Source organism: Anser anser, assembly GCF_964211835.1.
Source record: "Anser anser genome assembly, chromosome: 7".
Lineage (NCBI taxonomy): Eukaryota > Metazoa > Chordata > Aves > Anseriformes > Anatidae > Anser > Anser anser.
The window spans coordinates 33,781,127-33,808,720 of NC_139727.1; the positions used below are offsets into that span (position 1 = coordinate 33,781,127).

Below are 27,594 nucleotides of genomic sequence, written 5' to 3' on the forward strand. Positions count from 1 at the left end.
CGTGATGGTGAGCATTATCTCTGTCCTCATGCAATGAAGTCTTGGACAACTGAGCAGATGCAAAATAATGGCACAGTCTATGAATGCAAGGGGCTACACAGTCAAGGCGTTTAATGCAGGTCAATGTTTAATGAGGAATTTTCATCTGGAATTTGATGTGGTATAGCACATAAAAAGCCCAATGATCGAACAAGGCTGATGTGCAATGACATACTTCAGCACTTCCTGAAATAACATGTTTGTGTACCAATTTTTCGCAGGACAAAACACTTTCATGTGCAGCCACTTCTACAATTTCAGTTCAGCTGCTGTAAATGGTGCTATAAAGGGAATACCAATGCTTATTCTTGCTTCAAGTTAGTGTTTAGTGCACTAACTTCTAGTTAAGTTCCTTTGCACCAAGAGAAATTATTCCCAATGCTGTGCTGACCAGGATCAATTAAAATGTTAACATTTCCCAGAATGCCTGTTGGATGAAACCTGGGATTTTTGATTGAATATACCTGCTTCATTAGGAAGGTGTTCACATTGGAAATGATCCCAGCTCATTTTAAAGCAGCATTTGCATTACCTGGAAATACATCTCATGGTAACCTACCTTATCTCATCTATGCTAGATTGTTGTAAAGAATCATTACAGCCATTCTTATAAAATAACTCCTAAACAACAGACACATAAATTCATTTTTTTTTAAATCCTTTAAATACTGCCTATAATGATATGATACAAAATGGTCATGATAAGAAAATTTAGACAATGATCTGGCACTGCGCAGATGAGCAGTTTACTATTTCAGAGTTCGCTGGAGTGTTTGCCAAAATGAACACCTTTGTAATGAACAATAAGATGCATGATATGGGCCCAAAATACTCATAAGCTAGAAAATATGCTTTAGGACTAACTTTTATTATTAAGAGCCAAAAAGTTAGTTATCGTTTTAACCTTCAAAAATCTATTAAAGAGATAAAAAGTATTGAGTAATGATGATGAGGGCAGACTTTGGTGACTTTTGTTGGAGGTAAGCTCAGCTGAGTGTTCTCTCTTCTCCTTTGGGCCAGATGACTATCCATTATTTGTTTGTTTGTTAGTTGTTGTTTGTTTGTGTTTCCCTGAGTCCTGAGATGAGGATTTTGTTCTTAAAAATGTCATTTATGGCTCGGAATATCGTTTCTGGAAGTGCTATGAAAATGAAAGTGTTACTGATACTTTGACAAATGCGTTTCCTGGTAGAAGTATATAAACGTAAGTGCTCTGAAGGCAGCAATGAAGGAGGAAGGATGTTTAAAATATTCCCTGTTCATGTTTTAAGGAAATGAAAAAGAAACAAAGGTGTTTATAATCTTACAACAAGGAAAAACATTATGAAAGGAAATTAAAAGTAATTGTTGAACTGGAGCTTAATATGCCTTTTTCTGTTGTTTTCAAACTGACATATGATGTGCTCTTCTGTAGCAAAATGTGCTTAACTAGTTATATCATAATCAGTTTCTATTTACTATTTACAGTTTTTTTAAAGTAATTGCTGTTCTTCGCTGCACATGAGACATGGAGGGAGTAGGCTTTTCAAACATTAGTTGGGTTCAGCAATGCAACAGATGTGTCATTTTCAAAGTTTCTCAACACGTGAAAGAATATACCTCTTCTTAAAGTGCATTATGTCCTCTATTTTATTACTTGGTCTTCTATCAGCTTTGCAGCATATATTTTCAATCCTATTCCTCCATTGCTTATTATGGTCTTTGTCAGACATTTAATATTTAGAAACACCTAATGTTTTCTAATCCCTTCTGCAACTTCTGCTTCGTTCAGGGTCAAAAGCAAATAGGAATGTTTGAGGTATGCAACCATGCCAATTCAACCATTAGGTTATATTGCTATAATCATTTTTCTTAAGTGTAATGAATTTTGGTACTGATGGACTGTTTTCACTGTATGTAACCATGCGTAGTCTAGGCAGAAGCTATTATGCAAGTTTGTTGGCATACCTGTAGCTCTACTAATTCACTTCATTCCTGTCCTGCAGCACTACCTGCTGCTTCTTTCCTGGGCTTCCTGGGAGCAGATGCTGTGAACTGTGCCAAGTTATTTGAAATGATGTGGAAGTTTTGTGCAGCAGACATATGTTTGCTATGCAGTTTGTTTCCCTTACGACCTAAGCTAGGTTAAAACAATGATACTTAGGTGGGTGGAAGTAGCATGTTCTGTAATTATGTCTTTCCAAGTAATTTTAGATGCTTCTATTACTTGCATATAATAATTTTCAAGCTTATTGGGATCATTCTAGGATAAAACTGACAGTGTGTCAAACATTTATTTGAATGATATGTCAACGATACTGATTCTCAGTTCACAGTGTGAGACTGTGTTTCATTTCTTATATGCGTGTGTCTGAAATATAAAGAGAGAATGCCTGTATTGTTCTGCATTACATTTTCTTCAAAATCAGGAATGTTAATGTTTTCCACAAATAACTAGGCTACACTCTTCTGAAGTTATTAAAGTTGTACCCATACATTTTTAACTTCCTAGTTTGCTCGAAAGTGAATTTTGTTTGTTTCCAAGGTTTACGTTAAATATTTTTCTGAAAAATGTCTCACTGAATGTTAAAAAAAAAAAAAAAAATCCAATATAAAGGTTACTGTTTCTGCAGCATATGTTCTGTACTTCACCTTTATCAGCAGCTGGAAGAAAACTTGAAACTACAGATGGTGGGCTTTGGCCAAAGGCTATGCAAGGCAAAAACTTCTCTAGGAGAGACCATATGTCCCAGTGGAGATATGAGTGTTCTCTACATCCTGCACAAAATGCTCAGAACTTTACAGAGATGAGGATACAAATCAGTACCAGGTTGACACAATTAAAATAGTTAAGATTAATATGTGGTTCAAGATAGGTCTTATAGAGATTGGTCATATAGACTCAGGTGAAATATTAATAAAAAATGAATTTACTGCAAAAAAGAAACAGTATTCATTCTAAGTCACATTTTTCAAAGATGGAACAAATTGTACAGTTAAACATCCTGAAAATCTGGAAAGTCAATAAATGTTTCCATTGTATGACGTTAGGTGTGGTACAGAAGGCCTTATATATTCTGGTAGGTGTACGTTTTGGAGAGGATACTAGTAATTTAATTATATTTATCCAGAGTAAGAAGTGGTTTCAAATGAAATTTTGCTTGGATTAAAGCAGAAATTAGAATAAAATTATAAATTAGAACAATCAATGAAAAACATTAAGGAGTGTTAACAGTGATAAAACTAAATTTCTCAGTCATGGCTAGACAAACAGAACATAATTTTCTCATTCTTCAGTTGTCTCATTAGTGACATTGCACCTGAGCAATCAGATATGATCAAAATTCAGAGGTTCATGAAAATATGGATTCTTTATACAATCTATGTGTATAGTAATATGCATGCATCTGTGTGTGTGTATAGCAGAAAAATCAACCACTTGTGGGAAGATTACAATATACAATGCACATGTCCTGCAGGTTCTATGATAGACTGGAAGCTAAAGATCATCTGTTCTTGCTGTAGCGTCTGACCCCATGCTTTAAATAGCTTAAACATTTCTTAATATCAAGAGAGATCTAATAACGACAGCAGCTGCAACCAGATCTCTAGAAAGAACTAAATTATACATCTCAAAGAGTATTGAACAAAAGCTAGACAAAAATATAGGAGGAACAAGAAGATAATATATAAATTACTTAATGTGAAAATTACTTAATAGAAAAATGTGCTGATGGATTAGCAGCAGTGGCAAGACCAAGAATAACTCCTTGAAGGTCTTAATACAACTCTAGTGATACATTGGGCAATAGAGAAAGAATAGCCTGGTAGTGTGATAAATTGTGCTAAAAGAACTGTGGTCATGTCATCATTATTATTAAAGACAGCTAAATCCCATACTTTGAGGTATCAAGGTGTTGTAGAAAAAGTTTATAAAAATCCATGATGAATGTTTTCATCATTCTTGAAGGACAGTAAATATTCTAAAGCACAAGGAGAAAAAAGAAAACTAGAACACGTCAAAATAATACAGAAGCAAGGGATGCACTTTGTGAATTATTTACATGTTGATACATTACTTTCACACGGCAAAATGTCCCTAGCAGGTAGAAGTGGTAGAGCACCCAGTAAAGGTATTTTTCTGTTAAGACAGTGAGTTGAATGGTCTCTGAAGGTGTATGTGTATGTATGTTTCTCTCTTTCTATTAAACCACAGAGGACATCTAACTTTTGTATGACTAAATGAGATAAATCTAACATAATACATGAAAAATAAAACCTACAAATTTAAATCAAGAACTAAGTAAATTATAGTCATTAATAGAGCAATTTCAGAGGAAAGATTTTTTTCACTGCTTGTACAATGTGCATCATAGAAGACTGCATACAATATTCTATCGTTACAGATATAAATGATGATAGCAAGTTTTCCTGTTCAATAGGCCTCTCCAACAGTGCTATCTGAAAGTTACTCTCTGATATCTGTGAATCAAAACAGAACTTCATATAATTCTGTCCACACTAACTGGCATTCAATCCTACTTAATCAGCAAGCTACAGTAGGATCACAGAATCAATAAAATTACCATGCCATCTGCCTTCCCTGTACGCACCATCTTAATGAATAACGACTCATTAAGTGTTCTACAAGACAATTAGCTCTGGATGGGGGTTTCAGTAACAAGGCTTTCTTAATACTGTTTCTAATTTTCTCTGATTAAAATACAAAATTTAATATGTAAGAGGCACATTATTTAAAATATGAGATAAATATTATATTTAATGACATTGCTCAATTTTTCTGAACCTTTGAAACAAAACTATAGGCTAGTGTTTTCTAAATGCTAAGGAGAAGAATACCCATTCCCATATGTGGAACGTGTATGTATATGTACCTATCTCAGTGTGCAGTGAAATGGCAGTTGTAGACAAGGGTGAGCAAGTCCCATGAATTTCTACTTGCTAAAACACATACCCTGCTAAATCCCTTTTTATTTGCAAAATAACCCAATTTAAAGTGACATGGGTTAAAAGGAGGAATAAAAAATTTATTGTAGAAAAATGTTAAAGGCATTGGTGGAAATATACTGTAAATAAGACAATGCAGAAGAAGATGAATACAACAGAATGTCTTATGTATCAATATGTTGAATCTGTTACGGCTTTTTCTCATGTTGAAGGCTATCCAAAGAATATTTAAGGAAAAAATACAAGAATAAATAATGAAAAAGTTAATATATAAGTGGAATTGTACAGTGTAATGTATGGAGTAAATATTAAGGGTTTGTGTGTGCATGTTGAGGGTCTAGATTTTTTTTATATACTCAGAGCGAAAAGACAAGGAATAGAGAAAAGGTGTATGAATCTGATTCTGCATTATGAAGTATATCTGTGGGCCTACTGAAAACCTCCTGCCTCACTGCAGCAATAAGGCTGAAGAGAGCAGGGTGAATGTCAGAGCTTCATTTGCTTGCTTTAATCCTTTGTCTTCTGAGACATGCATGTTCTGATACAGTATTTCGCCTCTTTGCAGACATTTTCTTATACTCTGAAAAAGTTAAATTTTATTTAAAAAAATAATAAATAAAAGTCTTGAGGCTTGCTATTGTTTAGAGCAGAAGACCAGATCATTAATCTTTGTCCTTTGTGTGGATTCTGTTCAGACTGGTGTTCAACAGATGTATGTATGCTGTGGTGTCAGGTAGCTAGTAGACAGGGCAAGTAGTGTTGGCAAGGTGTCTCTTTTAGAACAGTGCTTATGCTGGTTATATATTTCATGCTATATAAAACATGGCATTAACTTCTGGAGGTTTCACCCTGATGGACAGCTGAACTCTACCACAACCGCTTTCACTCCCGCTCTTCAGAGAGAAAGAGGGGGAGGAAGAAAGTATGATGGGAAAGAAAAAGGCTCATGGGTTTAGATATAATAATTTAATTAAAGGGAAAGGTCACACAGAAGCAAAGAGAGAAAAAACAATTATTCTCTACTTCCCATCAATGAGTGGTGTTTGGCTACGTCTTGGAAAGCAGGGCCTCAATACACATAGCGGTTGTTTGGGAGGACAGATGTCTTCATGAGAGACCTCTTTCTCCTTCCCCTTTCCCAGCTTTTTGTTTGTTTGTTTTTGTTTGTTTTCCCTATGTGTGGCATCATATGATATGGAATATCCCTTGGTCACTTTAGGTCAGCTGCCCTGGTGATGTCCTCTCCCCACTTCTTGTCCACCCCCAGCCTATTGGCTTGGGGTGGGGGAACAGGTGGAGAGAGTCTTGGTGCTGCGCCAGCACTGCTTAGCAATAGACAAAACATTGGTGTGATAGCTACAAGTGCAGAGCACAGCACTGGAGGGGCTGCTGCAGGGAAAGCTAACTCCAGCCCAGCCAGACCCAGCACATAACTACTGAGAGCAGTGTACTGGGTGGGGAAGGAGAAGGAGAGGGTGTGCTCTCATCATGGGAACATCCATCCTCTCAAAAAACTGCTACATGTGTTGAGGCTCTGCTTCCTAGGACATGGCTGACCATCACTCATTGATGGAAAATAGAGAGTAATTTATTTTCTCTCCCTTTGTGCTTCCATGCAGCCTTTGCTTGTTTGTTTGTTTCCCCTCTTCCTTTTCCCTTTAATTAAATTATCCTTATCTCAACCCGTGAGTTGATTTTTTTTTTTCCAGCATATTTTCTTTTCCCCCTCTTTTTCTAAGGAGGGGGAGTGAGATAGCGGTCGTGGTGGAGTTCAGCTGTGCAGCAAGGTAAAACCACCACAAATACTGCACACAGCATTTTGAAGGCAGATATGGACTAGTAACTACAGACAAAAGAGAAGTCTTCAACCGGGCTATGAGAAGAAGAGTTTAACCTAGAAAAGGAATGCAGAGCTTATATAAAAAGTTTTTTTCTCTTTTCTTCACCACTCCTGGGAAGAAAAAAACAAAAGTAGAAACCTGTCTCCAGAAAATATTATACATCTGCATTATAGGAATGATGCCTCCAAGGAGTGAATCAGTGTCAGTTTACATAGCTCAGCTTGCAGAGGTGCATGCATTTGAATGTCTTGATATGGAACAGGATTGTGTTAAAAAAATTACCTTTACTGTCTAGACTGGAGATTGAGTTTAATTTCTCTCTCTCTCTCTATCTAATGTAAGGCATGACTAAAACATTTAGTACAGAAATAAATTTTGGAAATTCAATTGCATTGAAGAAGTCTCTCTTAGCTAACAATATGCTGCCAGTGAAATGCTCAAAAAACAGAAAGAGTTAAAATGCGTGAGAAAATCAAAATAGTCTTTGTAAGAGATTAATGACTACAACTAAAACTCTAATTGACATACTAAGCAGTAACTTCAATTTATAGACAAATCAGTTTGTCAAATGGTATGATCTCAAAATAAGTAAATTCTAGAATTCTTTTTGTTAACTGAAGATCCTTGGCAAAACAGCTCTTTAAGACTTAGTGGAGACTGAAATCATCTATTCTGAAGACCATTTTACTGATGGAGTTGCTTTCTTTTAAATAGTAAGGCCTATTTTGGCATTACTTTTCTGCTTAATTCTGTTCTTCTGCACTGCATCAAATGAGGGAGCATACTGTGTTTGTAGTATTGATACTGTGAAAAGAACACAGTGGTAAGTGGCAGATGGTGCTGATGATTACTTAAAAAATATTTATGGCAATAGCAAAAACAAAATAGATAATAAGACCCAGTGGCCAACCACCCAGCTTCCCACCCCATCCCCAAAGCAATTCCCACCCAAACCCAAAGCAATTATTTTTGCAACCTGCAGGGTAAAGTCTTCACCTAAAAAGCATTGAGGTTCTTAGCATAGTAAGCTTTGTAAGTGATGAAGAATGAAGTAGGTATTGATTTTGTCTGGTCTTATTGTTAATAATTTTAGGTGGACCTGTTATAAATTACTTTTTACATCATTCTAGCCATAGGACCTTGATTCCTTTTTATTTCTGTAAAATTTACTTGAAAAAAAGGATGTAAACAATTTAAAAGGAAGAACATGCTGCATAATGTTAGCAATGTGTCTTCCACAAATCTTGGCAAATGTTACTTATTGATTGGCCAATAAAAGCTGCATACTATACAGCTATGAAATGGGGGGGAGAAGCAGGAGCAGGGAGAACAGAGGAGGTTGAGATGATTGTTTTACAACTTTATCACTGGATTCCCTGGCCTAGAAGAACTCAATAAAATGAGACATATTAATAAAAACTGTTAAATACCATGAACACTTTGACAACTAGCTATTCATTGTTCAAACCAAAACGGTCACTGTTCCTCCAGAGTATTAGAAATGCATTTTTTTCCCCTCTTGGGGTTTTTTGCACTTTTAATGTTTGATGAAGTTCTGAACACTGAAATATAAGTCCAGTCATGTACATCTCCTCAATTGTTCGTGGTGATGGATGAGCCATTGGTTGCATCCAGATGGCAATTTGCCAGGTTCCCCTCCTCGCTCATTATGAAGACTACAGAGACAATAGTGGATGCTCATGGTCCTAAACTTGTAGCTGTCAAAGAATCATCATCCTTCAAGCATACCTGCCAGCTGACCATCAGCTAAAACACTCAGGACATTGAACATCTATAGGGCTAAAAGTCAGAAAGTACCCAGTAATACAGACCTTGCCTGTTGCTGGGTCTATGTCACATAATCTCTTTTATCGGTTCTGCAAGGTTATTGTTTTCTCTTCTCACCACTCATATTGGAAGACCAGTCTATTGATCACAACAGTAGTGTTACAGTACTTCTAATTTCCAACTTAAATGTATCTGGAGGTGATGATGGAAGAGATCCTTTATCTCAAATTCCTGTTTTCAACCTGATATCTATCACCCACAGTATTTTAACGCAGACAACATATATCTTTTCCACCTTCATTTTGCCTGGCTAAGGCAAATAAGTTCTACTTTAAACATGTTATTCAATCATCTGAACACCCTTTGTAGCACTGTTCCAGTTTCAGCTTTAGTTTTTTTTGGTTTTTGTTTTGTTTTCTTTTCTTTTCTTTTCACTTTGCATGGCCAGGTTGTACTCAGAGTGCCACGTGAAGTCCCATCTGGCCTTGCCCAATGGCACTTATATTTCCTTGCTGTATCCCATTTAACATTTACTTCTTTTTTTTTTTTTTTTTTTTAAACAACTGTACCCTTTTCCAACTTGGTCATTCTGTAGCCAACTTCTTACATCCCTGCCCTTCTCTTCTTCAAACAACGAGCTTCTAGTGTATAAGTTTCTGCTTGTTCCAAAATACAAGTTTGAATTTAGCACAGTTGAATATGAATGCATTTATATTGCTTGAATTCTTGAGGTCATGCATCTCTCTCTGTTTTATATTCTATTCCTTCTCTGTATTGATGATAACATATCAATGTTTGTCATGATTGAATTTCAGCAGCATGTTCCTACTTTTATGCTAAGATTTTTAATGAAAATATTAAACAAGACTGGTCAGAAGATTGATTCTTGTTGCCATGCTATACCTTCACCAGCCTCCTTCTTTGTAACTACTCTATTTTCTCTCCTTCATGCACTTGTCTGCTCTCCATAATCCCTGTACTATCTATCATTTTTGTGTCCATTGATAATATCCCACAGCATAAAATACCTTTCAAAAATTTAGATAGAATAATCTTCTGCATGTTGTTATCTAGAAAATCAGTTAACATACTGTAGAAAGCTATCAGATTGTTCTGGCACAATCTTTGATGAAATGTTGTTGCATTTTGACCCCTCCCTTTTTCATTTACCTGACTTTAATTATTCTTTTCTGCCAGTATCATGTACCTGAATCTGATGAGTAACAAACTGAATATTTTTTTCCTTTTTGAATCTAGACAATTTTTAGTATGAAATAAATACCATTTACTTTTCTCAGTTTAAATACCCTGCGTTTGTCATGACAGATTACTAAAAATCCCTGTTACCGGCCTTTATCTTCTTCCATTCTTACAGAACTAATGTTCTGATTACTCTAATGTCAGTGCATAAAGCTTGTGTTGTTTCAATTTCCATACCCTCATTCCATTATCACTCTTATTGTATCTTCTTTGATAAACATTGTCTTACTCCTTGAAAACCATCAAATAATGCACTCAGTTCTGGGACAATATCTAGAAAAAACTTGATCTCCATCTCAGTCTTGCTACGTAGTGATTCTTCCTTTTATTTTCCTCTCTCTCTTTTGTTTTATTTACACAGTGAAAACCTTTAGGTATTTATTTTAATAAACCATTTGTAAGGTGTAACTCAGCTTGATTTTTGGCAATTCTTATTTCACTTTTACATTTCTTTACCTCTAAAGTAAAGTAGTTTGATCCTTTTTATCTGTTTTCATAGGGTTTCTGCATTCAGAAACTGCCTAGCCTCATTCCTTTAGAAGTTCATTGGCTTCTATGTAGCATATTGATAATGTATTCATTGGAAGTCATGGAAGAGTCAAGGGTTTTTCCTGATGAATGTATTGCAGTTCAACCAGAACTATCTGCTTTTCTCTTGATGTAAAAAGGGACAGATTTCTAGCAGTGCTTTTTCCCTTGGAGAGTCTGGGTGAGATTTATGGAAATAGCCCATTCCCTTGTACTCCCTACATTGTCATATGGCAGGGGAAGCCTTAGGATTCTACAATGGGCTCCATGTGGAAAGGTGGGGAACTGCTGTTCCTTAATATTTTGGCCCTTCTTTTTCTTGCTGCTTGAATTGCATTACCACGATCACTTCTAAACAAACTGGTAGTTTACAGAGCTTGGTCCTATTTTCTTTTTTTAGGCTGTGAAATCCTATATTGGATGTGATCCTGTATTATTGGATGTGATGTTTTTTCTTCTGGGTGCATGGTATCTCTTTTAAAACCTATTTGTAAAATGAGCAGCGTGCCTTATGACTAGGTGAGTGCTATACATAGTGTTAGCATAGGCTCAGTGGTGTCTAATGAGTCTGATCCCAAGTCCAAAAGGGAGAGAAATGGAAAACAGCTTATTCATACTCATTAAAAACAGAAATGCTAATCTGCCTTTAGACACTGAATAGTCAGACAGATTGATTATTTTTATGATGTCTGGCCATCAAAGTACAAAGTGCAAAGTTCTTGCACATTTTATTTAGATAAAAGGTATACATTTTAGCATATTTTTCCAGTGAGATTCGTGCATGTTCAGTGATGAGGAAGGCCATGGGATTAGCAGGATTTACATAGAGTGAAATTGGTAGGATGTAAAAAATAAAAGTAATTCATACACAGGAAGAAGTTAGATGTTCAGTTTGACTGTCCTCTAGGCAGACTCCTAGGTACTCTGCAAAACTAAGCTTTACACTACTGAAAAAGATTGTAGGTTGTATAGTATTTGTCATTCTTAATAGAAATCCTAAAAACAAACAAACACAAAACTTTAGCTAGTATGATTTATTTCACACAAACAAACGTTTATGATTCTGTGATTTAGTAATCAGATGATGCTATTCAGCAGTGTTTTTTCTAACACTAGTGTTAGAACACTCTTGATATAAAGACCCACTGCTTCTGACATAGGAAATATGCAGTAATAGGACCTGTCTTGTCTGCATTTAGCACATATGAATGTGCAGCTTCACCTTAACCGAGGATCTTATTTGGCCATGGTCCTGCCAAAAAAACACAAGCAGTTTATTTTAATTTTGTAGCGTTAAACTTTGAGGATCCAACAGATGTCTAGTTGAGTTGCAAAATTAGGTAATGTGAAGAAATCCCTGTTTAAGTGACAGATTAGATGATAAGTGTCCTTCTTACTGGAAATTGGTACTTTTATATTATGTTATGTTCAGTCAACATATAGTAGGTGAAGCAGATGGCTTACAGTTAAATTAGAACCATAAACCTTTCAAGGCTAAAGTTATATATGATTTAAATCTTTCAGCAGGGGTCCCATCACCTATTTCTCCTTCCTCTAACTTTGAATTCCTTGAAAAGAAGCACCTTTTTATCAACAGAAGACAAATCTGTTCAAATCCACCACTAGAAATAGTTACATTGAGACCTGTCCTGATTCTTAGTCCATACCATCATGGAAAGTTTCATTCATCACTGGGACAATGCAATTGCTTATAATCTATCTTCCCACATTTATTTTATCACTCTCTTAGGCTAAGATGCTTCTACTGTCTATTTCTGGTATAAAGCCATCCAAAATTATATAGAGACCAATCAGATTTATCATTCTGTGGCATTTGATGGCATCCATCTGTTTATTTATGAAACCATTAAAGACTTATTGAGTTACTAGACTACAGAGAAAATAAATTGAGTTATCATCTATAGTTAAATTCAGTCCTTGCATCGGCTGTCTTTTCAGCCTGTATGGTGTTTTCTGAAATTACACTTGCGTGCAGACCCAGACTTCAGGAATACATTTACTTCACAGCCTTTTTATGCCATTTCAAGTGAATTTCTAATGCATGAGCAATTTGTGGTTCAGGAAAATGTTGACAGAAGGATGTCAGGGCTTTCTGCTGTTAGCAGTTTAAAAGCATGATAGGGACAGTTCTCGCTTAAAAGTAGCTCTTAAAAGTTTGGAGCTGCTCAATTTCCAGAATCATTTGATTCCTTCAATCAATATTGTGCAACTATTGTAGGAAGCTAGGTTTGAAGCCTATGGACACAAATAAATTAATATAACTATCATTAAGTAAAACACTTTTAAGATGAAGGATGGAAGAAGAACTACGCTCTGTACTCTATATATTCAATTACTATATTGTAAGTACAAAGGAAAAGGCATAGGGTTTAAAGCTCAAAACTTACTGTTAAGAAAATTGAATGGCAAACTTGAGAAAATACATCTTAACAGGATACTTTCTGTCTTGTACTAAGAGTGAGTTTGTACGGCATCCTTTCTGGTTGTGAATTAACAGTTCCTTGACCATGAAATCACTAGAAATGTCCTTCTGAAAGAGCTTGTTTGGATCTAGCAAAGATGTTAACTCAAACCACCACAGAGATCTGAAGGTTGGTGTTAAGGAGCTCACAGTAGCTATGGAAGAGAAGTTGCCTGTTAGGACATCTTCCCTTACTGTGACATCTCAACTTCTCTTATTTGTGTACCCTGGATAGTTCGGCTTCATAATTCTTGAACTGAAGGCTAAAGGGGGTATAGTTCAGAGATGTCTGTGTGTCAGCTCACATCCTGCTGAACATAGTAGATCCAGGCCAGTATTTTCTGTACGAGACTGGAGCTGACTTCTGCATCTCTCTACATTATCCTTTTACTATCTAGGTATAGCACTGCGCCTAGATATACAGGCATTTAAGCAGTGCATTCAAATGGCTAGGTCTTTGCAGAACATGAAGCAATGTCAACAATGTAAACGCCACAAAATGCTGAATTTTGGAATAAGTCTGAGCCTAGCAGTGCTCTCAGAACTCATATATTCTGGTGCACCATACCTGACAACAGAGCTGCTCAAATATTTCTGTGGAGTGCACCACTACGTATCCTGTAGCTCCTGCACTGAATGGGCTTCTCTGATATCAGGGCTGCAGTTACCCTGGTTAAAATATATATATATATTTATATATTTATATATATATATATATATATAATGTGTTGTATGGTGATTTTTCAGATCTTCCTTACAAAATGGAGCAAAAACAAAGGTCTTTGGTAACACCAAAAGGGATATGTTTAGGAATACAGAATTAGTAGGTACATACAATGAAAAAAAAAAAAAGACAATGTTTAATAAATTGATTTTCCAAAAAAAATAAAAAATCCAAGGATCAGTTAAACATGTGAAAAATAAAAATAAGGAAAAATAATAATGAACTTAGTGTTTATGTAAATATTATTGTGCTTGACACATAAATCACACACCAAAATGCATGTATTGTTCATACTGGAGAAGATGATCTAGGAAGTGACTGAAAGATAATTAATGTAGAAAAATTACAGGTGAAATAATTTATCCAAAAGGGAGACACTTTTCAACTAGCACCTGTATATGAACCACTTTTAAAAGAATCCCTTTTTATAAACCTAATCTTTCTGAAATTTAGATCTCAAAAATGCTAATATTAAGTGAAATTTCCAAATTGCTAAATGTGAAGCATGAATCTGAACAGTAGCAGAAAAAGACCAGTCTTGTCACTTTAAGTCTTTCATTTCAATAAAGTTGTCTTAAGCACTCAAAACATGTTAGGGTGTAAATGAAAGATTGCAAAGGAAATTACAATGGCAAACTATATTTAGGGTTGAGAGTGACTCAACGTGACACAATTATGGAGAGTTTAGGATGACAATGTATCTACCCTTTTCACCCATTCTGTGCTTAATTTCTGCTATTTTTACATATATTTATTGTAATTTACGATTCAGTGATATGCGGTCTTGAGTATCTTCTCTTGCATCTGACTGTAAGTGGGAGTTAAAATATCTGTTACCTCAATAAAGGGAAAATCCAGTAGAGCAGTGTGCTTTGATTCTGAATTGGAAAAATTGGTGATCAAATGGTCACCTCCTTATACTCGCCCTCTGAGAGTGAAATACCAACATGATACCCATTACTGCAGTTCAAGGCTTCAAGCTTGTCCCTGTTAGCATCATTCAGTGCACTTATCCACATGCATAGCTTCTTCAGGCTGTCTTTCCCTTTATTTCTTTCCCTTCCCATGTATTTGCAGCTGTCTGCCTCTGTGTCTTACAGCTCAAGTTCAAATTCATACAACAGTGGGTTCAACAGAATTTGCTCTTCAGTTACTGTCTAGAGATAAGCATGGAAGTTTTAAATGGCTGATTGTAGTTAATAACCTCAAAAAAGGGAGAAAAGACTTGTTGGGACTTGCATCTACTGGAGCTTGCATGCAAAGCAGGCTTTAGTCCTTGCTGTATTACTGTTTACCTATGTGTTTGTGGGTGGATGATGCTTCTCTATGCTTGTAAAATGGGAATGCTAAATTGTGAAGATGTTGTGGTGGGAGCAAATTAATTAATATCTGAGAAGTTCTCAGATTTATTGTTGTAAGTGTAATAGAAAAACTTATAAATAATCATTCATAGTATGTTTTAGCACTTAATGTCATCCATTAATTTTTAGATTCTTGCATTGCCTAAGCAGGAAAGTCTGAGTCAATGATGGAATTAAGAATGCTTCTTCAGTATTTCTTGATGAATTTTCAGATCAGTGTCTCAGTATAAAAGATACTCTTTTTTTGTTGTTACTGTTTTTTTTGTATGTTTATTTGTTTTTCTTCAGGGAAGTGCATATGAATCCATTATTCTTCCTGTAGATAAATGACTCTTGTCAAATATACTCATGCAGGAATCTTTGTCCACAATAGAGAAATACTGATTAGTTATCATCAGGGAAAATAGATAAAGAATTTTAGATTGCATATTACAGCTGTGAGTACACAAAGAAGGTTTTTGTAGAGAGATTTTGATTACCTGAAAATGTATCAATGCATAAAAAGCATAAAAAGTTACACTACAAACTATTAGAGCATAACACATTACATTCAAGAAGAGTCTGCATCTTTTCCTGGGGAAGCAGCAAAGGAAGATCTGCCATAAAGTGCAAATGATCCAAGTATAAATGGGAAAGTCAGATGGAACTTTATTTACAATTTCTGGAGACTGAAATTATTAAATTCTGAATACCAACTATTGAAAAAAATATCCTTTGAATAAGTTCTATTTGCATTTATATATGGAGAGGATATTTTTTTCTTTTGTTTAGAAAACTGCAAACCATGGATGGCAGCATAGAGTGAGCCACATCCTGAGCTTCATCAGAAGCTTGTTTTAGACTAGCATAGGTAAAGAGTTATATTTAGCTCTATGGGTTCTTGTAGATTGAAATTAAAATTTATCCTTTAATTACATTTTTCTGATGATTTATTAGTAGTTTCTCAGAAAAATATTTAGAACAGAGAAAGTTCTAATTTTTGTGGAAACAGTACATTAAAATCAGTTTTTCACCTAAGAAACATTATCAGCTACCCATCAACTTCAATTCAGAGCAGAATCTGAAGAATGGTGTGAAAATGGCATCAATTTTTTTCTGCTTTTGTAAAGAGCTTGATGATGCAAGATAATTCAAGATGAGTGTGACAAATGCAGCTTTCTACAAATGACCACCCTTTCTTCTTGCAGCTGCTGGAGCTTGAGGTCCCACTTCCCACCACAAAGACACACACAGTTCCACCTTGCTTTGTACCAGAGGAAATCTGGAATGCCATTACAGAACACTCTGCAAACTCCCATTATTTTCAGTAGGAGTGATGCCAAGCTCCTTTCAATGTTGATTACAGAATCATAAAAAAAATAAGGCTGGAAAGGACTTTTAGAGATCATTTAGTCCAATCTCCCCTCTTCAAGGCAGCATCAGCTGCATGTAAACAATTCTTGGCAGATGTTTGTCTAACCTGTACATAAAAACGTACAAAAATGGAATTTCTGCTTCTTGACTGTATATTTTTTTTCATGTACATTGCTGTGCTGTTAGAAATTTGTTCCTAACAGTTAACCTAAATTTCCTCTGCTACAGTTTAAGTCCATTGCTTCTTATCATGCCCAAAATAAGCATGGAGAAAATATTATTTCCTTCCTTCCTCTTCTCTGCAGCCTTTTATATTTTTATGTTTCCCCTCAATCACCTTTCTCTGTATCAAAATAATACTAGTTCCTCAAAGTTGGTCAAGGTCATGTTTTCTAGACCTGATTGCTTTGTATTAGTCTTCTGTACTGTGCCTATGCAAAGACAGGTGAAACAGGAGTGTAAAATACAGAGGACTGGTGGGGGAATAGAGTATTTTAAAAGGGAATCTTCATAAAATGATACTCAGCATTGAATAGCTGTTTTGCAAGGACAGCAGCTTATCTTTCAGCCTCCTCTTCAGTGCACCCTTTTCACATACCCAACATCCATATTCTTTACACTTATGGCTGATATAACTGAAGTGATTTGATGAAAGGTGTACCTGAACAAAGAGGTACGTGATGTGTGGTGCTGTAATTCTGAACTTGGGCAATATGCAGGGTCTATAGAGTAATAGGAAAATTAAAGCTCTGGTTGATTGAGATTGTCTGTTTCCCAAATCTCAATTTTACTAAGTGACTTGACGTTAAAAACAGAAAAGCTTACTCCACGCTTCTTCCTAGGTTTGGCTATTTTTAGGATTTCCTGCAGAGATTTTGGCCCCAAGCTTTAATTCCTTCTACCCACAAACATGCCCATCTCTTTCCATACACAGTGGAGTCAATGATTCATGTCTGGTGCAGTCAGCCAGCAGGGTTCAGTTATTTATTCCTGCAGGGTTATGGCACTTTGTAGCAAGGTGCAATGAAAACTGCATTGAATGGAGAGAAATTTGTCTTAGGAAGCAAGTATGACTTAGTTCCCAGCAAAAGAATTGCATGGCAATTTAGGATCTATGATCTGTATTTTGCTTACAAGGATGTGTAATTCATTCACAAGAGAATTTGTAAATTTTTGGGGTAATTCTTAACTGCGGAACAAATATTGTCTCCTAACACTTAGATATAGCTGTGTAATCTGATAATCTATTCCATCAATATAGTGCTAAGAAATTCCGTAATGATTTTTTACCAGTTATTAGTAGACTAGAGCTCTATTCAAATGATATTTTCCTGATGTTATGCTTCAGTGAGACTTTCTCTGATTTTTTGCCATTGATCAAAAGTACTGACATGAAAAGAGATTTTGAGAAAGCCCCATTCTCCTGCATCTTATCTTAAAATAATTGATTTTTTTTATTCAATGGAAAATGCATGAAATATTCCAGATAGTCAAATGAACAATCAGAAACCGTGTCAAGTATAAATATTTACTTATTTAAGACTCAGTTTTGCATTAGATTTAGAATTTGTTTTTGCCAACTTTAGCACAAATAATTTTTCTATGCTTAGGGAAGCTACTTTGCACTTCTTTCCTGCTGTGAAAAATTCTTCCTGTCCCTGTGAAAAATGCAAGGCATACTGGATTTTATATCCCAAAGCAGACAAATCCCTGCACTGAACCAGTATATGAACTATGTAATAATCAACAAATATGACTGCAGTCACAACCTATCCCACTCGGACAGTATGGCCCAACTATCAAAGAGAAGTTTACATCAGACAACAGCTCTTGAAACCTACTTTATATACTGTGCAAAGCTCAAGGAAGACCCAGCATCCTTATTCTTATTGGAGCAATTACACTGTCAAATTCTTACTCAACAGATGCAAGGAATGCTGAACACCCATTCCCCATTCTCTGATCACTTATTAGATCCTTTACAAAATGTATAAACAGGGAAATGCTAACAAACTTAATCTGGAGTCCCTGTCTAATTTCTATGCAAAGCCTATAGCTGCCATTCATCCATCAAACTGGTAACTTATGCAAAGACAACAAATTTCTAGAAGGATCAATCAACATAAACTATTTCAGCCCGTAAACTGTCATGTACAGAACACTCCTGGAAGCAGTTGTCTAGCTCTTCACACCCATAAATCTTGCAAACACTTAAAAAGTTGTAATCTGTCCTATCAGTCTTCAGATATCTGTATTAATCCAGGAAGAACACTTATGGCACCTACTTTGCAAAATGTAAACAGGGCACTTGTAAAAGGAGACACTCTTTAAACTAAACTGCTTGAATACTCACTTGTGAATTTACAAGATTATGAAAACGTATTATGCAATCACAAACTTTAGATTGTACCTTGAAAGCAATTTCCCCAGAAATCCCTTTCCTGGGTTTCAAACAACACTTCTGCCTCCCCCATATCTACTGATCTTAGCAGCAGAAATAAATTTCTCATGAATCAGCAAGCCCTGCACAGATTCAGATATTGTGATGGCAACAAATGCTACGCAAAAAATTCTGTATCATCGTATTCTACAGATTCTATGTTTTTATATCCTCAAATGTACCAAATGCATCTTTTTCTAGAGATATATATAGGTGCAACTGAAGAACCACAGTGCAACAGAGTGAACTAGCAATCTGTTAAAGACAGAAACTCCCAGCTACAAGTAAAAGAATATATTTGTAGAACAAAATATGTATTTTGTGCAGCATACCAGGGTTAAAACACAACAATTTTACAACATTCGAGTTCTCAGTCCTGAATTATGCTAATGTGAGCCTTTCTAAAGGAAAAAAAGAAGCGCTCTCATCAAATCAGTGCTTCCACTGAGTGAAAAACATTTAGCCACCTGAATATTACTGAATATTATGAAATTAGTTCCTAAGCTTATCTTCTAAAGATGTTTTATGGGTATAATTTAATATTTTTTTCACCTATTTCAAGTGTTCTGGTAGAAGTTGATCTCCCTTCAACCATGTCTCTTATAATTGACTCAGGGAAGGAACACAATTATCACTGGAGAAAAAATGTATTTATTTGCACATTCACCAATAGTACAAAGATAGCACAAATGAAAGCTTGGCATGCACACTGTTAATAAAATAAATATTTATGTTTTAAAAGATGAATTCTAATAAAAATATTTATTTCTGGTTGAACAGGGAAACCTGTCTGGACAGACGTATGTGCTAAAATGTCATACAATGAGAAAAATAATTATCTTTCTCAGTAGTAAGGTATGCTGCTTTGCCCACCTTTATATCTATAGATACTTCTCCAGATCTTTTTTCTGTATGAGGAGTTGTATGTAGTGATACCAGTTCTACTGAAACAATTAAGTTTTTTAGCTTTTTGAATTAAAAATATATAGATCAATAAATAAATGTCCTAAGGATCTTCACAGGACAGTTTATGTAAATGTTCAAATTAACTGGCATGTTTATTCTTAGTGTTTGTTCCATGCTTTATCTGCATCCATTTTGCACAGTACCTGTGCTGCTTTCTTTAAAAGCCCCACCTTCAAATCAGTAGCTCTAAGCATTCTCCAAAGCATAAGAGAAGAGAATGGAATATTGATTTCTCAAGAAATCATACATTAGAGAGTGAAACAGCCTTAAAAAGGTGGGGGAAGGTGCCTCATTGGCAATGCTTCTTGAAATGCATTCTGATCTTCTTTGCTTTTGGATGCCACTTGTACCACAAATCTACTACTCTATAATTGGAAAGCTGTTCTGTCAGTTCTTGAAAAGGAAATGTTCTTTTTGTTCAAAACATTTTCAGCGTTTCAGGCCAAACAAATTATGTAGAGGAATAGATCTCTGTTTAAAGAAATAGCAGCAGACTACTCATTATTGCATCTGGAAACTTACTTTAACATATTCTTTGTTTTGAATGCAAGGCTATGAAATATGCACATTTTATGACCTGAACAGTCACAAATTAGAGAGTTGGCTGATTTTGTCTCCATAGTTATATGTCTTTCTTGTAAACTCTGAGTTGCTGTAATACCATTTTGCCTGTCCCAGACTGGTAAGGTTGAAATGGAAAAAAGTGAACCTGATTGAAGTTGCAGGTCTACTTCTAGTTGGTTTCATTCTAGATACAGTTGAAACCAATCTTATTTTCTATTAGTTGAAAAGAAAAAAAGCATCCAATCTTATATACACTGAGTCTACAAAGACAGATATACTACAGTTCAATTTCCTGGATCTCTTCCTGACTAAATGAGATGGCATTGTTAGACAAGGCTGTAAAATTAAATACCCCATTTGTAAGCTGAAATGCCAACGTGGACTCAACTTCATTACAGTAGACGGCTTCTTTAACTGTGATGTTGCACATGGGTGTAGTAATAAGATAAAAAGTAGTAACATTTATTTTTCAAATTGAGTGTGATCATTTTATTGAGGGAGAAAAAAAAAAAAAGTAGTTGGGAAGGGACTTCTGATACTGTCCTGCACTTACAAAATATCTTTCAGGATAATGTGTTCTCCTTATGAACAAAACCAGAAGCAGAAATAGGATATGAAGTCAAGCTTAACAATACATACTGCTCTTTCATGAGCAACTTTAATTATTCATTGTCTGCATATAGAGTGGTGTGTTGACATCACAGCACTAAATATTCTGACTTCTCCCAGACTTTTAGGGCAATTCAAGGTATGATTATGGAAAGTAACATTCAAGTGATTGAGTAAGTTATGACATATTTCTCAGAAATGACAGGAAAATGATTACTTCCAGAGGAGGTAAATGTTGCTACAAGTAAGCATCCACATACACAGAGGAAAATTAATTCACTATGGTTTTGTTTGTTGAACTGGTTATTTTTATCATTTTCATGGAAAAGAGAAGAATCTTACAATATTATTTGGTATTAGTAAGTTAGCTATTCTTTCCACATATTCAATTTTCTTGTACATGTACCTGCGTATGCATTTTCTGGACGAGAGGATAGAAAGTATGGCTCTGTAAGTTAAAGGACTTTTTTTTTTTTTTCTTTTTACATGAGAAGAATAACATACGAGTTACAAAGTTTTAAGTCTTGTTAAGCAAATGCTTTAGAAATTATTTCCATAGCATAGTGCTGTTCCTTCTATGCATTTTGCTAAAAATGACAGATAACCTGCCCTATGTTAGAAATGTTGAGACTTTAAAAGATTTAATGTATTTTTTAAGTGTGTGCATGTACATGTTCACAGATTAAAAAATATGATAAAATTTCATTATTCTGAATCATAACACTTGAGAACCCTCTCTTCAGAAGGCTCAAATCTGAAGAAGAGTTCTTGTTTAAAAAAGTCAGGGTGGTTTTCTGACTTTATCAATTGGTCAATATTATCTCTCCACAGAAATCCTACCTTAATGTCATTCAATGATGTATCACTGTGGTGCATCATTAAATATTGACTCCAAATAAGTGGAAAGAGGTACCTCAGTAGTTCTTTGAACTTTGCTGCTCTGAACTAGCTGTTTGAATTGCTTCAAATAGTGCAAATAACAGGCTTAACTGACTGCTTGTATTTATTTATGCCTGTATTCATTTAATTCTGATTCCTTAGATCCTAAGCAGGAGTTTGTTTTCTAATGCTGTTAGGGACTTCAGTGAATATAGAGCATTAGTAACTATACGTAAGGTTGTATTTATCTGCAGCTAGTTATTTGAAGTAACTAACGTTTATGTGCAACTGTTGTTCACATGGATGCCCATTTTATCATGTTTATAAACTTGTTTGCGAAGTGCTTGTGTGGTTATATATGAAATATTTATCGAGAGGAACTTAGGGCTAGCTGCTAAGTTTCCCAGCACATTGGAATGTAAGACTTTTGCAGAAAAATATTATTACTTTCAAGGCAATTCTAACACTTCCGTTGTTTCCAGCAGACTTTTAAATTTGGTTACGAAAAAAAAAAATACAAAGCAAAAACTGAACTAAAAAAGTGCCATTTCTTTGTTCCCTTAATGCAGTCCAGTTTAGTGGAATCATAAACTGCAAAACACCACAGTTTTCTGTCTGTTAGCTGCATTTCACAGGAAAAATTGGCAGCAGGCCGAAATAATAACTGAACTCAAACAATTTTAAAGATTCAGGTTCACACTGCTGCCAGAGCAGCTGTAGCAGCACAGGCTGTGCTGTGAAGTATTGGAGCTGCTGGAGCAGGGGGGAGGAAGGAGCAGGCACAGTCAAGGTTCTCCCCTCTCTAGACCTGCCACGGAGCTGTGTCATTTTGCCCCATCTGGAGGGTCACAGAAAAGATAATTTTCACCCATGGGGTTACTGTTGACAAGGAATGCCTTTGGTCCTGAACGTAAAGCTGAAGAGTTGTGTGGGGCAGGTGATAGGTCCAGCAGTGAGTGCTGGAGCTTTGGGGAGAGTATTGCAGTTAAACTAGCAAACTTTTAATCTTTTTCCTTTAAAACAAACAAACACCAAAAGCCAGAAAAAAAAATGATTTAAAAGTTGTTTTTTAAAGGGGATCATTGAGGATGGAAAGCCAAATTCCTGTAAGTAACGGTTTCCCAGATTTGGCTGTGCAATCACGATTCTGTTTCCTGCGGTGGTATGCTGTGATACAGCCTTCAATAACACAATATTGTTCCATGGTTCTGCAGAACAACTGCAACATCCATTGCGTAGGGTGGACATAAGAAAGGTCAAAATCATGTTTGCACAAACAGCTGTTTGTGTGCTGTTTGTGTGCTTGATACCGCTGACATATGTTGTAGGGTATTCCTGTGAGCGTGGATGCTCTAGGACACACACATACTTACTGGGGGTAGTAGGAAGAGTGCGTACATGCGCACATGCACCTGTAATTGAGGAAATGAGTATTTTTATTGCAGAACAAAAAGAACTATCAATTTCTCAGAAGAAGTATACTGTAGAGACAGCTTAAACATTTTAGTGTTGTAGATGTATGATTTTAAGCCCTGGGTAAAAGCAGACTGAATATGTCATAGAGATGATTTGTCTTTGGATGATAGCAGCATCTCTCATAAAGCACTCAATCTATGGAATGATATTAGTAGTGAATGTGGAGAATGCTCTTTTCCAGTAGCTTGAGGTGTACTTATATGAAGCTAGCTGGTGAGTGACATGGTAAATAAAATCCGGGGGAAAAATGATATACAGTTAAAGATGTACTTCAGTGACAGGCAATGCAGCAGCAAAGGCAAACAAAAATAAAGCCCTGCAGTAGATACATGAAAATAAGAAGAAACAAATGTCTTTGTGAACCAATGGTCCCTTGAATATTTTATCTATTACCCCAATTAGACTAGAAAAATCAATTTCACAGAAGAAAAAAAAAATCTAGTTCATTTTTTACTACATTTTGTGTATTCCTCTCAGTATCCACATTTATGAAATAGATGTTAGGAACAGAATTGTTTCATTTGGAGAAAAAGTATGATGTATAAATGAACTATGTGTAGGTCTGTGTTGGTATGGTGTTATTTTACCATCTAGATTGTTTAAACCATGTTTTGTCATATCCTTCTGACACTAATTCTAGTGCCAGAATCCCATTACTCCCATAGTGGATCTCCTTTCCTGACAGTAGATTTCTCAGCAAATGAAAAATCTTTCAGTTATTTCTCTCTAATTATGTGTGTCTCTAAATACTTAATTATCATTGGGAACAAATTGCATGTTACAAAAACAGTATTATGGAGAACTGTTAATCTGTTAAGATGCTGCCTTTGAGTTTTGAGCAGTAGCTACAGCTGTTAAAACAGAATTTTTGCCACCTGGACATATTATTATAGCTCTTTTCTTTTTTTTTTTTTTTTTTTTTTGATTCAGAAACAACCGATAAGAAGCCAGAGTACCGGATTTACCTTCCTTAAGTGTTCTGAATGTCATATATAAAATGTGCCTGTATGACCTTCATAATCTACTCTTTCCCATGCTTTAAACTATTTTGACGTTCTTGGAATGAGAACCTGTGGGAACAGTAAATCTTAAAATATTGAATTTTATTTCAGGTTTGTTTGTTTTGTCAGCAGCTTGATTTGCATTGCCCACATACGTGTGGCAACACAGAATAACATAGTAGATTCATGGAGCTTTCTTGCCAAATACAACCTGCATAGAAATTACACACTTCTGTGGGTTACGTGATAATTGTGCTTAGAATGCTTAAATACAATTAATATGTAATCTGCACTTTGGTTAGTAAAGAGAAATTCCCAAGTACTTATGCCATGGTTATTTCAGCATGCATTGCACAGTTGTGGTTTTCTTTTTGGTCAAAGTAGTGCAGGCTCCTGAGCATCCTCAGTTCCTATTACAGTCTGTTGGTGCTGAGTATCTCTGGACCCTCTTGTGTGAGGTCCCAAATCCCTGAGGATTAAAGAATAATTTAGCGTTGATGCCTGCATGCAAGTAATGCCATGGCTTGTTATGACATCATCAAATATTCTGAGCTCAAGGATATTTCTGATCACTGGAGGGATAAAATTTATTCATAGTAAAACCACCTTTTAGGGCAGAACTTTTGGGTATCCTTATATTCTCTTCTATCATATCAATTCTTCAAACTACAAGATTTTAAAGAAGTCATGTACAAGCAAGAGTGATTTCAATATTAGAGGTAAACCCAGCTGTACACCCATTGTTTACTTGTATTGATCTGCTAATATGAAACCTAAAAAAAAAGTAGACTGGTAATAAGTTGAGAGTTCAGATCTAATTAGCAGTCGTCATGCTGCCACCTATTCTGTGTAATCAAATTGGCAGAATACTGACAATATGAAACAGAGGTGCTTGAAGAAATCTAGGTTAGTGAGACCCATTAATAATCGGATCTCACAGGAATAGAACTAGAATTTATTCCCTATTTTACTTTCATGAAAAAGTTAATTAAACTAATCAGCACTTTAAGAATCACAAGAGAAATCCTGTCCCAAATTCTGCTCATTTGTATACAGGCAGCCTTGAAGATGGGAATAAGTTTATAGTCATGCCTCATCCCTTGCCAGAACCTCTAGGCGACTTGTAAGGATAACTGCAAGTGTTGTGGACTCCCCCAGTCGTGTCAGTAAGTCCCAATGGACCCGGATTCTGCATCCATGGAGTTTGGGAGATGTTATGGAAATCATCATTTGCATTATCCAGAGACGCACATACGGGGTTTTGTGTCTCTGCTCTTCTGAGATCTGCTCACAGTGGCTTCTTAATGTTCCCCCCACGCTCTGTAGAGATCTGAGTTGATGACAATGCATATTTCATGTACCGTTGTGAGGAGCTAGGCAGAAGGACCTCAGGGGCTAGGCTTGGAGTCCAGCCTGGCTAGGAGTGGATAGAAAACAAAGCATGAGCTAGTGAGTTAAGCAGCTGAGAGGACAAAATTACAGCCAAGACCTAGAAGGACGGGAAAAAGAGTATAGTTTAAAACTGCCACGGGAGTTAGCTTGAGTTAAAAGCTCCACACTTTGCAGCTGAAGAGCACTGCTGTTCTTCCATCTCTTCTGTGGATGAGGTATGGCCCAAGGCATGGTAACACACACCAGAAAGCAGCAATGTTTTGAGTCACTGAAACTGAGTGAATATCTCCTTACATCAAGGTTAGCTTCAAAGGATTTGGTTTCTAACTCCTGATTTTTCTGATAAAGTAGAAATGTGGAGAATCTGAGGTTGCTTACTTCAGAAAAGCCAAAACACAGGAAGCTGATCCCAATACCTAAAAAGCATAAAACAATAACTTGACAAGTCTTGCTCTTAGGATACACTATTTAGCTAAAAACTACAGTTGTGAGCTAGATGGAGAAGCAAGAGGAACATGAAGGCCGTTTATCAGCGATGACCAAATGGCCCAGTATTGCTGTGTAATTTAGTTTTGGTGGAATTTGATTCCTCCATGTTGTGGTGTCTGTGAGGCAGTGTCACTCCAGCTGGGTTATTTGGGAGAAGGCTTGTTTGTTTGTATTATTTTAGTGCTGGGAAGCCCTAACGATGGGTTAAGCCTGCACTGTTTTAGGCACTAAATGAACTCAGTACAGAAAGGCACTTCCTCTGCCATAGAGCTTATAATTTAAGTATGAAACAAGAGACAACAGATGGGGCGAGACAGACGGGGGAGCATAAGGAAGCAATGTGACAGTACTGGTCAGCCAAAAAGTCAGTGTTCAAAGGAGAGCAGCAGGCCAGCTATGAGTTTTCTATAAGCAACATATCAAAGATGGGATTTGAAAGAGATAATTAAGTCAGCTCTGCAAATAACTAGAGGGAACTCCTTCTAAGTTTGAGGCAGCTTGATGGAGAAGGGCTTTGGAAGTAAAGCCAGACACCACATTTTTTAGAGCACAAAACCAGGAAACCAGTAGAAGGCACACAGACAGTGGCAATATCACTAAAATTTCAAAAATAAGTACTTTTTTTTTTTTTTTTTTCCAGCAGCAGCATTCTGGCTAGATAGGAGTGAGCTAAAGCTGCATGCCTCTGCTCTACTTTGTCCTAAATGTGGAGCCATCCTCCAAAGAATGGTCCTTCTTCTCATTCTCATTGAAGGATTTCACCATCATCATAACACCACTTGGCCCTGGACAGTTTGATGAGATTCACTTTTGAAACTATGAAACCCTTTGGCCAAGGAGGTTACAAATATTTCTGTACTCCAGAATTCAAAGACTATCGGAACAATAAACTGGAATTCTTTTTTTTTTTTTTTTCTCACCAAAAAAAGTGGGAAAATAATCACAAGAGCATGTTTGATCATGCTGGACAGTTGGTAAACAACTTGACAGCAATTTTGTCATATGGTTGTGTTAGCTATTATTTTATATGCCAGAGGTATTTGGTAAATTACAATTTCTGTTTACAAATGAGCTTTGGAAAATAATACATGGCATTTTAAAGAGCCATGATCCATATATGCAAACCAATAAATGCAAGATAACTGCATACAGCTAGATGGCATTAGCTGAGATAAAGGAGCCTTTACTCTGACATCTCTCACTTTCATGTTTCTATATCCCATTGCTATATTAATAGAGTTCTCTGTATTTAAAATGGCAATTGCTTGCAAAAATATATGATAATCTTTATGTTTGCTTTCAATTGTTGTACATGGTTTATAGGGAAAATAAGAGCACTGAATATCTCTTAACAAAATGAAATCCCTCCATATGGCACCCTTCTCCCATTAAGATGTATAATATGAACCCAAAAAGCATCTTTTAAAATAGTGTTATAGCTGAAATGGGATTTTA

At 35.9% G+C, this 27,594-nt stretch overlaps 1 protein-coding gene and 1 long non-coding RNA gene across 18 annotated transcripts in view; one reads left to right on the plus strand and one right to left on the minus strand.

Annotated features, from left to right (window-relative positions):
• Window positions 1-27,594, plus strand: part of ATRNL1 (attractin like 1) — a 519,713-nt gene that overhangs the window by 463,626 nt on the left and 28,493 nt on the right. The window lies entirely within an intron of this gene.
• Window positions 1-27,594, minus strand: part of LOC310902511 — a 28,682-nt gene continuing 1,088 nt past the window's right edge. The window contains exon 3 of the long non-coding RNA XR_014586750.1: window positions 1-26,066. This is a non-coding gene — a long non-coding RNA (uncharacterized lncRNA). The remainder of the gene's footprint in view (window positions 26,067-27,594) is intronic.